We start from the raw sequence: 14,462 nt of genomic DNA, 5'->3' as shown, positions 1-14,462 counted from the left end.
AGACATGTCCTAGAAATCTTAAACAACAGGCCTTTCTGGAAAATTCATTGTGGCTTCTTACTCTGGTTAGGCTGGAAATATTGATCAAACACAAGAAAACATGCAGAATTAAAAAGGGCTAGCTTTGGATATCTTTACTCACAATGAGCATGACTTTCCTGTCAAAGGCTGGAGACAGATGGCAGGAAACAAATCACTTGATCATTGTCTTTGGTACACCTCCTCTGGGGCACCTGGCACCAGCCACTGTCGGCAGACAGGATACTGGGCTGGATGGACCTTTGGTCTGACCCAGTATGGCCATTCTTATGTTCTTATGTTCTAATAGTCACACTGAAGCCAACACAGCTACTTGTCAACAGTCTACTACAGTAAACATAAAGGAACCTGGCCCCAGAAGACTAGGTTTCCCTGTTAAAAAGTTCGATTGGTTGAACAAGAATGAACGGGAATCAAACCTCCATGGGGGACACAGTTTGTAGTCTCCTTCTGCACAAAGAACTTCTGTTTCTCTGCACACAGGGCCAGGTCTACTACGTTTTGCTGACGTAGCCCTATCTGACGTAGTTATGACCAAGCGTGCCAGCAAACGCCCCTGGCACAGATGCAATTTTTCCGTGAAAATGGTGTTTACACCAGAACTGCTTATTTTGCTCTGGGGAGGTGGGGAAGGGGATGGGAATAAGCTATAATGAGAAAAGCACAGCTTTTATCCATTTAATGCTGCACCAATATTACATGAGTTGTGCTGGTACTGTATGCTACCTGTAGCTATACTGACCAGGTGCTGTTAGTTCAGACCTAGGCATAGACCAAGAGCACAGACATTCTGCTTTCACAGCTGTATACACGAGAGAAAAATCTCAGAAGAATTTAGGGACAGATTCTACCTTCTTTACTCATTTTGGGCATTTAATTTTTACTGTACTACGATGAGAGTGGCAGAATAGACAGGCATAGCAGACTCGTGTTTGTATATTAAGCAATGTTTGACAGCACATGAAGAATTCAGTCAGTAGAACTGATGGTGCCACCATTACTCAAGGAGAGTGACCATGAAAGATAATGGCTGGGGGGCCTGTTTCTGTTCTGGAATCTGAAAAGCAAGTTTCCAACAAAAGCAACTTTTAAAAAAATATTTTTCCACAAGAAAAACAGAAGCAGCTGAGGAAAAAAGTATCCATCATTCACTCGTGTATTTCCCCCAGAGCTATGGGAGTCCTTACAGGTAATTGGGTAGAAAACAATAGTAGCTGCTTATTTAGCTGAAGTGTGAAAACATATTTACATTCCATAGTTGGGGTGATTAGTTCCTTGAATGTCTACAGGAAATGAAAGATGAGAGGCAAGAAACATAGCCAGCTTTTAAAGTCAGAGGTATGATTTCATCACTACCAGATTTCATTTTTAGGTTATTTTGTACAAGAGACGAATAGCTATCAAATACACTTTCTGAGATTCCCAGTGAGCACAAGGTCTAGTTTTAAAGTCAAATGCTACTTACCGAGTCCTATCTACACTACAGCTATTTCCTTACTGGAGAACCCAGGTACAACACAGGCTGTCCCTTGACAGTGTTGAAATAGTTATTTCAGAACCATGCTGCAGCCTTGGACATGATTTAGACCATGTCCAGCCAGCCTTCCCATTGAAAACTCTGGAACTGGAATGAGAATTGTAGGCCACTGAGATTATTTCAAAATATTGCCTCATGGAAGAGGTGACAAGCCAGCATTTGGAACGTTTCCAAGCCACAGTTACAGATTAAAGAGATTGGTGTAAGATTCTGAAGTATAGATTCTTATCTGATTCTTATCTAATGTATACCAGAAACTCTAAACATTGGAGGCTCATCTTTTGATCAGTTCTGGTCTGGTATATTCTTTCAAGATAGAAAGGAGCACAGCAAAGCTTTTCAGCCAGGCCAGTGACTGAGAGCATGCAGCATCACGTCAGTATGGATAAAGGGACTTCCTAAACAAACTCACTGCTGACTAACTAGCATTGTTGAGTGCTACCTTCCAGAATGTTCCAAACACAGTAACCCTCCACGTAGTCACCATAGCTGTATACTTGCAATCAGAAGCTCTCATGACAATTGCTTAAGCATGTAGAGGTGCAATCAAGAAAGCCACAGCACAACTGGAATTACAGCTAGCAATGGTATGAAAGATAACAAGCTGTCAGGGAAAGTATGCAACCCTTACTGAATGGTGGAGGTAACCTAGTGACAAATGATGTGGAAAAAGCTGAAGTACTCAATGCTTTTTTTGCTTGTCTTCACAGACAAGGTCAGCTTCCCAAGTGCTGTAGTGGGCAGCACAATATGGGGAGGAGCAACCCTCAGTGGAGAAAGGAAAGGTCAAGAACTATTGAGAAAAGCTGGACTTACACAAATCCATGGGGCCAGATCTAATGCATCCAAATGTGCTGACGGAATTGGCTGAGGTGATTGCAGAGCCACTGGCTGTTATCTTTGAAAATTCCTGGCAATCAGGAGAGGTCCTGGATGATGGGAAAAAAGGCAAATGTAGTGCCTATCTTAACAAAAAGGAAGAAGGAGAATCTGACAGACTGGTCAGCCTCACCTCAGTCCTTGGGACAATCATGGAGGGGACCCTCAAGGAATCCATTTTGAAATACTTGGAAGAGAGGAAAGTGATCAGGAATAGTCCACATGGACCCACAAAGGGCAAGTCATGCCTAACCAACCCGATTGTCTCCTATGATGAGATAACTGGCTTTGTGGCTACAGGGAAGGTGTTGGACGTGATGTACCTTGACTAACAAAGCTTTTGATATAGTTTCTCACAGTATTCTTGCCAGCAAATTAAAGTATGGCTTGTACAAATGGACTGTAAGGTGGACAGAAAGCTGGCTAGATCTTTGGCCTCAATGGGTCATGATCAGTAGCTTGGGGTCTGGTTGGCAGTTGGTACCAAATGGAGTGCCACCAGGGTTGGTTCTAAGGCTGGTTTTGTTCAACATCTTTATTAATGACCTAAATTAGGGGATGTATTGTATCCTTAGCAAGTTTGTGGATGACACTAAGCTATGGGAGAGGTAAATACATTGGAGGCTAGAGGGAAGCTCCGGAGTGCCCTGGATAAATTGGAGGACTGGGCCAAAAGAAATCTGATACGGTTCAACAAGGACAAATTCACAACCACAAGCCCTGCTACAGGCTGGAGATGGACTGGCTAAACAGCGCTTCTGTTGAAAGGGACCTGAGAGTACAGTGGATGATCATTATTTGAGATGAAAAGTCTGACCTATGGAACTCTTCAGCAACTTGCATTGGGTTGTCCTCTTCCTGATAGATATATTACCTTGCAACAGTGCCTGTAAATAATGTTGCCACCAGCTGTAGTTATGTCTGATACAGTGTTAAGCCTGGACATGTCCTAGCATGGTATTGTTATTGGAACAGTAATTCTCTTTCTTTTCTCAAAAGAAGAAAAATTAGACAGGGGAAAAGAAAAACCAAACATGATCAGGTTTCTCTTTCCATCCTGACTTATTTACGTCAAATATAGGGAGTTGTTTGTATTCTGGAAAACCGGCCACTGCTAGCTGGTGAGCTCACTGCTGTTTGTCTGGGAAGAGGCACTGAGCCAGATGCACAGCCTTTGCTGATCAGTGAAGCGTCACTGGTTGAAACAGAGCTATGCCAAGTGAGCACCAGCTGGTGGCTGCTATGTGCTTGCAGCCATTGCTGCTGAGCATTCCAGTGAGGAATCCCCAGCAGACACCATCGGCGCAGGACAGATAAAGCAGCAATTAGCCATTGTGAGAGTGCCCAGCACGCAGAGGGAAGAGCCTGTAGTTCAAAGATATGCCGTGAAGATGCCGAGAGGTGGGAATTTGGTTACCACAGTGAATTTATTGCTCCTGGAGAGTCTTCAAGAGGAAAGAATACGCACAAAGGGTTACAGAGTCCTGCACTGGGACACACCAGAGGAATAACACTTCAGACAGCACAATAGCTTAAGATGCTTTTTGGTGCTTTTGGGCTGTGGGGGAACAAGGGAGAGTACAAATTTCAACTTGTTAAGTGTGCAGCATGCCTCTGCCTATGTATGGATATGAGAGAAAGTGGAAATAAGACTGCAAAGAAAATACCAGACTTCCATCATCAGTTTAGACTTCAAACTGCAACATTTCCAGAATCCTGAATTTTAACTAATCACTGAAGTACAAAAGGGACAACTATACCTAGACCATCCCTGTCTAACCTATTCTTAAAAATGTTCAGTTATGGGGATTGCACAATTATTCTAAGCACAAGAACACATCACTTAAGTATCCTTGTAGCTAGAAAGGGATTCCTACTATCTAAACTATCTCACTTGCTATGAACTGAGCAGATTTTTTTTTGTCCTACCTTCTACGGCCACAGAAAACAAATGGCCAGCATTTTCTCTTACATATTGGAAGACTGAAGTCCTCTTTCAGCCCTCTCTTCTGTAGGCTAAAAAAGCCCCAGTTCTTTCAACCTTTTCTCACAGGTCAGGTTTTCTATACCTTGTCATTTCTGGTGCTCTTTTCTGGACCACTCCAGCGTGTTCACCATTGTTTTGGAATGCGGTGTCCCAATACCGGACACAGGTGTCCAGTTATCGACTCATTATACAGTGGTAAACTATGTATTCTGACTGCCAAATATCTGGAAAAATCCTCTAATTAGTTGAACCAGTAATTTTTAATGGCACAGTTTTCCACCTGAAGATACAGTTTATTCAAAACTGAATCGTTTTAATTCTGGCTAAGTTTTCAGTGAGAAGAAGTCAAATAATTCTGATGCCTATTTCATTTCATTTTTTCTGACACATAACATTTCATCACTATTAAAATTACATGATTGGGCATGAAAATATTTTAGATTTGTTTTCTGGGAGTTTTTGGAAGAAAAACGTGAAATCCTCAGGGAAGAGAGATTCTTACTTCCAATGAGTTCTAATAATTTCTTAAAAGCTTTTTCAATTCCTTAGTCTACCACAGATTTGCTGAATGACCTTGCATAGTTCATATCGCTACTCTGTACCTCAGAGCTTGTCTAGACTAGAGAAACATGTCATCTCTACACGATATTGGTACTGCATCTACATTAGGACTTGTACCATTAATTCACACCTCTCCACATTTGCCTCAGGTAAATACGCCTTCGCTTTCCTCATCTGTAGTAAAAAAAGGAATGATGATACTGTAATGGCTCCAGAGAGATGGTCAGAAAATTCTGATGCAAAATGGTTTTTCCAACCAGCTCTAATACTCCAAGATACATGAGCACAAATGTAATCTCTTCTGAAGCTGGCAGGTAACTTTATTGTCTCTGTGCTTTTCTATGGGAGACAGGACAGTATGTTTGTGGATAACGTGAGAAAATAGGTAAGGCAACTGTAAAGAAGTTCAGTGTCTGTGTCCAATTCCAGAATAAAAATCACTGAAAGGGCTAATACACAGGAATAATGATTTCCAGCCAATGGACAGAGTGTACATGCGACAACACATTGGGGTGAGGGGCATGCCCGCCTGGTATTTAAATACTGTTGTCAAATTCTGTTCTTTTTAGCTGCCTGTGAACCATTAGAATGTTATAGTCTCAGCATCCAGCTAAAACGCACACCCTACTTGTTAGGATTCCCTTCTGGGAACAAACACGCAAGAGCTGCACATTTAGATTGGTTTTCCAGCTTGACTGCAGACCTCTCCTCTTAAATAATGCTTTACATATTTGTTATCAAATGCACCTTGGTGAAAGCACTCCACCTGTTAACAAGAGTGCTAATGGATATTACTCACACAAAGAACAGAAGCTAGTGAATATTGTACATACATTAGAATGCTGGCTATTAACTGAGTTTTTGCAGTATATCTTTCCACAGGTTGCCTTATTTAAATGCCTTCCCTGAAGTGGCAGGCTTCCATTCCACAGCTACCTGATAGAGATGCAAGCAGACAGAGGCTCTTGAAGTTGCAGCTCAGTGTTAGCCATATGTTATTTGCAACTGCAGAGAGCTTACCTATTAAAATTCACTGCAGCTGTGTTCAATGATAACTGCATATGTCCAGTATTACTTCTTTTCCTGGGAGCGGTGCCACTGTCAACTCCATCAGGGGAAACAGCGGCCAAATGGAAAGAAATGCACAGGCAGCTGAGAGAGAGAGAGAGACTTGAAAGCCCAGGGACTTGTTTCATCAGTAACATTTATTCAGCTCAAATAAAAAGTTGATCAAATACTATTATCTAGAAGTCCTGTCCACACCATCGTGTTAAATAAGCCTGGCTTTCAGAATGGTTTCACTTCACTCTATATTAAAATGAAACAGCGCTCAAAATCAGCTTGCAATTTTCCTTTCTAGTAGCCAAATGTGCTAATCTGGAGTACCATGTTGGGACTCATACCACTCAGCTCCAAACGGGATTCAGGAACCAGGAATAGTGCAGTTTAAACATGTCGTGGGAGTGCAACCCAGGCTCTTCTAATACATGTTACAGTGAGGTAGATTCCACACTCAACAGGATTAGACTCTTCTTGACATGTCCCAGTTATCTTCCTCCTGCCCTGCCCCCTGGCCTGGTCTTTAAAGACTACAGCACTACAGTATTCTCATCTCATCCATGCTCCCATGCTCCTTCAGTTCTGACTGTATCTGACCAGGAATTTAGAAGGGTTCAAAAAAGAACTAGATAAATTCATGGAAGTTAGGCCTCTTAGTGGCTATTAGCCAGGATGGGTAGGAATGGTGTTCCTAGCCTCTGTTTGTCAGAGGCTGTAAATAGATGACAGGAGAGGGATTACATGATGATTACCCATTCTGTTCACTCCCTCTGAGGCATTGGGCATTGGCTACTGTTGGAAGACAGGATAGTGGACTACATGGACCTTTGGTCTGACCCAATATGACTACTCTTAGGTTTTTATCTCAGCCCACAAGCTTTGTTGGAGGTGGATGCCCTGCTGCTGAGGGACCAGTAATGGGCTGCCTGCCTTCTGCCCATTTCACCCGTTTTAAAATTGGAAGTTGGAACTGGAGATATGATGCTCAGTCCAGTAGCTGCTGACCTGAATCTCAAATCTGACAGTGTATGGGGTGTGTATGGATCTGGGGTCCAGGTTCAGACCATGCTAAAAGCAGGATTAACTACTGCATTTTGTAAGGCCAACCAACCTTATGGCTGCTGACCTGCTGATCCATCTTCACTCCAGTTGTGGGGTTCTCTTTAGGGATTGTGTGCCTTACCAGAGAAGATTGGGAAATACAATACTCTTAACATGTCTCTATTTGTACACATTCTCACTTCTGCTCTTAATTCCCCCATTTACTTTCATTAAGCTCTCAAAATGAAGCCAGTTTGGCTTACTCATCATATGCAGATGATATTCCCAAACTGAATCAAATCCTGAAAGACGCTGCTACACATTGCATGAGGTGGGCATGTCTGTGTTTTATGAGCAAGTCAAACACTGGCCATGCTGTCATGATGTACCCAAAGTTCCAGTCTGGGAGAAGTCCTTGCATAGATGCACAATGCTGGAGGACTGAGCAAGAAGCTTCCTACCTAGAACAGCTGCCCAGGGGCCAGTCAAAACCATGCTTTGTTCGCAGAAGTTCAACAATGACTCATTCCTTTTCCTCTTGGGAAGCAAATCCACAAAACGGGATAGGGAAAGAGGCAAGACATGCTCCTCTTGCACTCCCCAAGCCACCTGCAGTGCAGAGCTGGTAAACTATGCTAACCTAACGGGCAAAGCAGATTGTATCCCCTGAATGTACAAGTGGCAGGTCCTCTCTGCACAGGTGTCTCAGAGGCCCAAAGCTGCTAAAGGACCTGTGCCAACGCCCATTAAAGTTACTGGTTGTTTGATGAATGGAGAGTATGTCAAGGCTGCTCCCCACTCTGGCACACTGAGGGCAGAAGGTGGGGGCCCATAAGAGATTTGAAAATACCTTGCCCTTAAAGGCTAGTGTTAAAACTCCTCAAAGTCACAGATTCCCTGGTCTTGGATTGGTATCGCTGCCACCCCCCAAATGCAAAAACCCCTTTGAGAACCCAGGAAGGCTCTCTTGGGAATCCCTTCCTGTGGGGTACCCTCAAGTTCTTTAGCCCTCCCTCTGGAGAGGGCTTGAAAACTGTAATTTATCTTAGTAAGATGGCCTTGCTGTCTTAGGCAGGTGCACACAGAACCTCCCATATTCTAGGACACAGGAATCAGATCATAGTCTTAATGGGGTGAATTTTATGGACAAAACACAGAAAATGAACTTAGAGAAACATTACTCTCTTGCTCGTGTTCATTTGTTAATTACTAGAAAATACTTTGGTGAATTGAGTGGCTGGAATGTTCAGAAAAGGATATCACCTCCTCCTCATTCATCAAAGCTGTCTTTCCAATTACTTCCAGGGTTCATACTCTAAATTATGGTTACCATATTAAAAAAGAGGACACTCCTGAGAGGAAGTGTATCTGTATTAATATCTACCAACTCACATTACATTAATGTGTTATCGTATATACAGTACATTAATACAACATGAGTTGGTAGATTACTGATACAGACACAGTCACTCTCAGGGTGTCCTCTTTTGGGAAAGGTCAAATATGGTAACCCTAATAAATCAATTGAAGAGAATAAAATCTCCATTGCAGATGCTCCTTTGCACACAAAGGCATTTCAGCAAACTCAATGGCTGTATCTACTTTGCAGAAGAATAACAAGCAGTCCTGTGGCACCTTATAGACTAACAGATATTTTGGAACATAAGCTTTCATGGGCAAAGACCCACTTCATCAGATCTGTTAGTCTATAAGATGCCACAGGACCACTTGTGGTTTTTGAAGATACAGACTAACACGGCTACATCTCTGACACTTTGGAGAAGAATGTGCCTCCCAGTCAGAGCAGCCACAAACACATATACTTGTTCTGCTCAAGCCTGTGAGCTAAAAGTAGTGTGGACATTGTGCCATGGCAAACTGCCTGTACACAAGCCTGTGCAACTGCTGGGGTCTACCCTCAAGGTGGTGAGCTCAGCTGATATTTTTAGCATCATCTCTTGCATGGACCTGGTATATGCCTCCCATCTGCAGTGCAGACGTACCTAAACTTACAAATGTGAAATGCTTCAGGACAGCTAGGGGCTGACGGTAAACACCAACTGGACTGAATTCATATCAGGGAATCTCGTGTTGCAAAGAGCATCTCAGACACCCAAACCTCTCTTCATTTACATCTACATCAAACACCCTGGTTGCATCAGGCCTTTAAAACAATAAACCACAAATATTTAGCACCCTATTACCCTTCCTGTGTGCTTCTAAAGCCATCACACCATCCTCCAAGACCCTTCCTGAACAGTTATCTGGCATTTATCTTTAAAGTTCCCAAGAGCAGGGACTGACTTCATTTGATCAGTGTGTAACCAATCCATTCCTTATGAAGCTAGGAACTGCTGGACATATCAGATCTGTGATCTGTCTTGTCTAGTTTCCTGTCTGACAGCAGACCAGGCCCACCAAGAGTGGGGGAGGCAAAAGTAGTTGTGGCACTAGGGCCTAGCATTTCAAAGGGGCCAAAGTACCAATGGAGGTGGTGGGAGTGTTAGGCCCCTTTGAAATGTCATGGCAGTGTTGCTCCATGCAATTCTGAAGGAGGTGGGAGAAAGGGCCCGGTGCTGTGGTCTGAATGGGATTAAAGGCTGACTCCCAAAGGTGCCACCCTCGGGTACGGAGCCAGACCCCTCTCCCACCTTGCCTCAGGGCTTGCGGTGGCTGTTGGCTCAGATGCAGCAGACAGTTTTAGATGCTTCAAAGGGCAGATGAGAGAATTCCACAAGTGGGCAGATGCTGGCTAATCTTTCCCCTTTGTCCCTGAAGCAGGAGGTTTGATAATGATTGTTCATAACGATGGCCACACAGGCTCATTGGAATGGTTGCATCATTACTATCCAAGACTGGCCGCATCAGGACCTTCAAGCTGTCATTAAAAACAATCAATGAATCATCCTCCACTCTCAGTGAGTCCTGAGGGGACCATCAGAAGTAATTTACTCTTGGTTTTCCACTCTTTGGCGTTAGAAACTCAGTCTCTGCACATCCATCCTCTGCTGCTGTATGGTATGTAGCTCCACAGTCCCTCCAACTTACCCAGAATGTAGCAAGCATGTGGTTTCATATTCTTTGTATTAATTAGGAACATTTTGGGGCCCACCTTCCTTCTATGGCCTGATGCTAACAGGCCATAGAAAGCCATGCCGCAGACAATGAAAATGTCTTAGTTTTTTTAGCTGTCACGGTGAGTGTTATCACCTCACTCTACCTGCACCAGACAAGCAAGGCAAATAAAGGAGTCCTTTGTCATTGGTGCCTTACAGACAGGGCCAAGCGTTGTTTCACATTTAACGATTCACTATCAGTTCATAGAGTTTGTAAGGAAAGAGGAGGAGACAGGAATTTAGGAAGGGACCAGGAAGGGGTTGTAGAGCCAGGGTAGCACTAAAGGCCAATCAAGTGAACAATTATGCTAAGTCACTGCAAGGCACGACTCATGTCTGAGCATAACAGGCATATTGAGAAATGCACCAAATTCAAGAATATATCTTAGTTGGCAAGAGAGAGAAATGCTGACTACAAGTTAGATCTCTTACTTTGCTTGGCTTTTTATATAAAACTTTTTGCCCTGCAAGCCCAGTAATGTTCCCCCATCATCACAGTGATATTTAAACATAAAGTTCTAGTTAACAATGCATTTGATACATAGGTTTGCTGCTTGGGGGGAGGAAGAAGAACAATGCACCCTACAATGAGGCCAGGTATATACTAGACCTGAAAGTTGATCCTAGATATGCATAGCTGGAATCAACATATCTAGGCTCAACTTACCTGGCTGTACTCACAGAGGGAGGTCAACAGGAGAAACTCTCCCATCAACCTCTCTTACTCCTTGCAATACTGAGGAGTACAAGGGTTGACTGTTGAGCCCTGATAGTTTGATTTTGTGCATGCCCACTAGGCATCAGAAATTGAACACCAGAAGATTGACCCTGATGGGGTTGATCTCCTGGAAAGTACAGATGTACTCTAAGGCACAAAGATTCAAATTTCTAGGACAAGCTGAAGGCACTCCATGGCCTGATGGTCCACAGGAGTAGGCCACCTTTCTTGCAATGAACATATAACAGCTGCTGTCTTAAAAGTAGGTGGCTCTATTTCTGAGGACTTGATTTTCATGCGATTCATGACTAAGCCACGAAGGGAAGTTTTAGGCAGCAGCAAGGAAAAGAGGACAAGACATCAGTAACACAGAAGCAGAAAACAAGTTGAAAAAATTCACCATGGTAATTATGCATTTTCTTTTCCTTCTTGCTATCTCTGACTACCAGCCTCTCCTTCCTATTTCACATGGCTCTTCAACTTGCACACATACAGAATGACTATACAGAACTGAAAGATCTGTTAATGGGTACATTTCAAATTACAACAATATCTAATGTGATAAGATCACTGCTTTTGCAGCATGCTAGAGAGTAAACACACACTCAAGAAAATTGAAATTGAAGTTCTAAATAGACAAGACTCAGATCTAGGACTTATAAATAGTGAAAGAAGATGGATCAGCTTTTCTTATATGGGCCATTACAGTTTTACAGCCACATGCTGTAAATCAAGCACTGGTAGATTCCAATATTCACTCCAAGTCAACAATCTTACAGCCTATATTGTGGCCGTAGTCTTTGTGAAGGATGCATCATGTTACCGTATTGCTTTAATTAGATGTAAGTGCTCTGACCCAAAGAAACATTATTTCAGGTTTTACAGTGATCTTTTATGATCTGACTGCCTTATTTGTTTAGCAATGCAGACTTTATGTGCAGAATACAATGTAACCCTCCAATTTCATAGAACTTTTGGGAGACATCCAAACCTTTATGAAAAAAATTAAGTTTTTGGATATTTGGGGTACCGCACAGTCTAGAGAACTGGCTAGCTAATCAGAAGTTAGCTGATTAGCAACCAAGGAGTTCAGGAATGGAACTCCACTATTGAAGAGCTTAAGCAGTTTTTGGAAGCACAGTTTTTATCTGTGATAAGAAGGATATGGTTTTGTCTACCTATGTAGTGCAAAACTTTTCTGTTAGTCTATAAGGCGCCACAGGACCCTTTGTTGCTGTTACAGATCCAGACTAACACGGCTACCCCTCCGATACTATGTAGTGCTAGGAGACAAAGGTGAATGGGAGAGGCAGGTGCCCGAACTGGTGATAAACAATACCTGAAAGTGGGTATCAAAACTAGAAACATCCAAAAATCAATGGCCATTTAAAAAATCTTGGCCTTAAGTGCACTGTGTGCCTCATTCCCCACATCTGTAAAACAGGGATAATAAGAGCAACTGTTATTATCCTGTAGGGTCAGGGGAGAGTGGAGGAGAGGTTTAATCATGCTGTATAAAGCTTTTAGATACACTTAGGGGACAGGCACCATGAATATAAAGCCCTCTGTGTTATCTATTAAGATAGAACACACACTCGTATTTTTCTTCCAAAGAAAGTACCGATTTGCTTATGGAAAAGCATTTGTGGACAGTAAAAGCTTCATAAGAGTCGCAGTTCAAGATGGAACAAACCATTGAACCCTCACCCAACACCTTGAAGAATAAAATACACAATAGCCCCCAAAATAAAAGATACCAGATTTTGATAAGAAAAATGAGCTAGGCTTAGTACCAGAGACCTACATGCAGCCAAACAGATGCACACATGGCTTTCCAAAGGATAATCAAATAGCCAACAGGATTTTAACTGAAAACCATAGGTGTAGTTTGGGGTGCAGGTGGAGGTACGAAAAAGGCTCGGCTTCAAACTGTAAGTCTTGGGCAGGCACAGAAATCACCCCCACCACCCACTGGCCTGAGTAGCATTTCCCCCCAGTATATATCAAACTATCCCAATGCACTTACTCCTCAGGTGGGCTTCAACTGACATAAACAGTAAGTGCACCTCTCAGTGGATCTGAGAGGAGACCTGGAGACCTCTCTCCTATACACAAAGGATTCACGTCAGTGTCCAGTGGAATACATTTGCCTTGGCACAGATTGAACCTCTGTAATCTGGCACCTTCAGGACCTGACCAGTTCTGGATGAGAGAATTTGCTGGACCACAGGAGCACATTACCAACACTTCCACTGCTTACTGAGCTCTTAGAAGATATCTAGGGGTAAATTCCAGGTAAATATCAGCAACGAACACTGAGAGCCATGTCTCGTGGCTGTAAACAAAGTTTATGGGACCATGAGAAATATGGCCCACCCATGTTAAGTGGCTGTCCAGCGAAGTGAAGTCATGCTGGATTATGGATGTTGTCAGAGGAGAAAGTTCTGGATTAGAGAGATTCAACCTGTAGTGGAAAACGGCAGCTGCTTATCAGAGCACAGCAATATTATGGAGCAATTTTAAGACAGGAAGTCAAGAAAATCTGAATTTCTATTACCTTCCAGTTTATACCAAACAATTTCCTCACTGCCCTCCAAATGACACATTTCACTGTGCAACGTAGTCCACAGCAAGTATCTGTGTCAAAGCCAAATGCATCAGTCCAGCTGGAAAGGCACCAAGCAAAATGGTGACTAATACAACACTAGATATAACAAAGATCAGCTTACTGACTGCACCAGCACTGTTTCCTCTTCTTCCAGAGTGGGAGAGTTTCTAATTAATGACATATGTTAGCAAAGTTTGATGTTTACTAAACAGAGGCACACAAACCAGCTTACTATCACTCTCTCTGGTTAAGGCTTGTGGTGACTTAAAATACACTGTATCCCTGCCTTTTATCACCCAGGTCCAAAGAACAAATGAGCTGTGCGATCTCTCTAGCGTGCGGGGTAAACTCACAACATCTGGCTAAACAATGAGATATGCTCCCATCAGAACCTCATCATGCAGAGCGCTTGCAATTAACCCAATCTGTTTTACCTCAGAACTGCCTTAGCTCAGTCCCACTGTTATAATCTGTGCTGGGTTTGTCTTCTTTTCATAGTTCGTATTTAGTTTCTTCATAAAATGGAGCCTACGTGTATTTTGCATGTAGAGAGGAGTCTTTTTTGGAAGGAAAAAAATCAGCGTCAGATGGCAAGAAAGCCAGTAAGTCGGAATGCAGAAGGATACTGATACATTAAGAATAGACACAATATTGTTAAAAGAAGATTATTTAAGGTTGCAAAGTCACATGCTCAATTGTCAGGAAATGCCCTAATTGACAATTGGCCACTCATCTTTAACCTGGGCCCCCTCACGTATATACCATGAGATAAAGATTTGAACTATATAGTCATATACTAGATCAGGGTTTGCCACCTGTGACTCTGGAGCTGAATGAGGCTCTTTAAGGACTTCTTTGTGGCTCCCAACACTGTAATTGCAAAACAAAACAAAACAAAAACAAAAACCCTCCTGATA

Source organism: Carettochelys insculpta, chromosome 7 (genome assembly GCF_033958435.1).
Source record: "Carettochelys insculpta isolate YL-2023 chromosome 7, ASM3395843v1, whole genome shotgun sequence".
Classification (NCBI taxonomy): Eukaryota; Metazoa; Chordata; order Testudines; family Carettochelyidae; genus Carettochelys; species Carettochelys insculpta.
Note: the sequence above shows the minus strand (reverse complement) of the source record.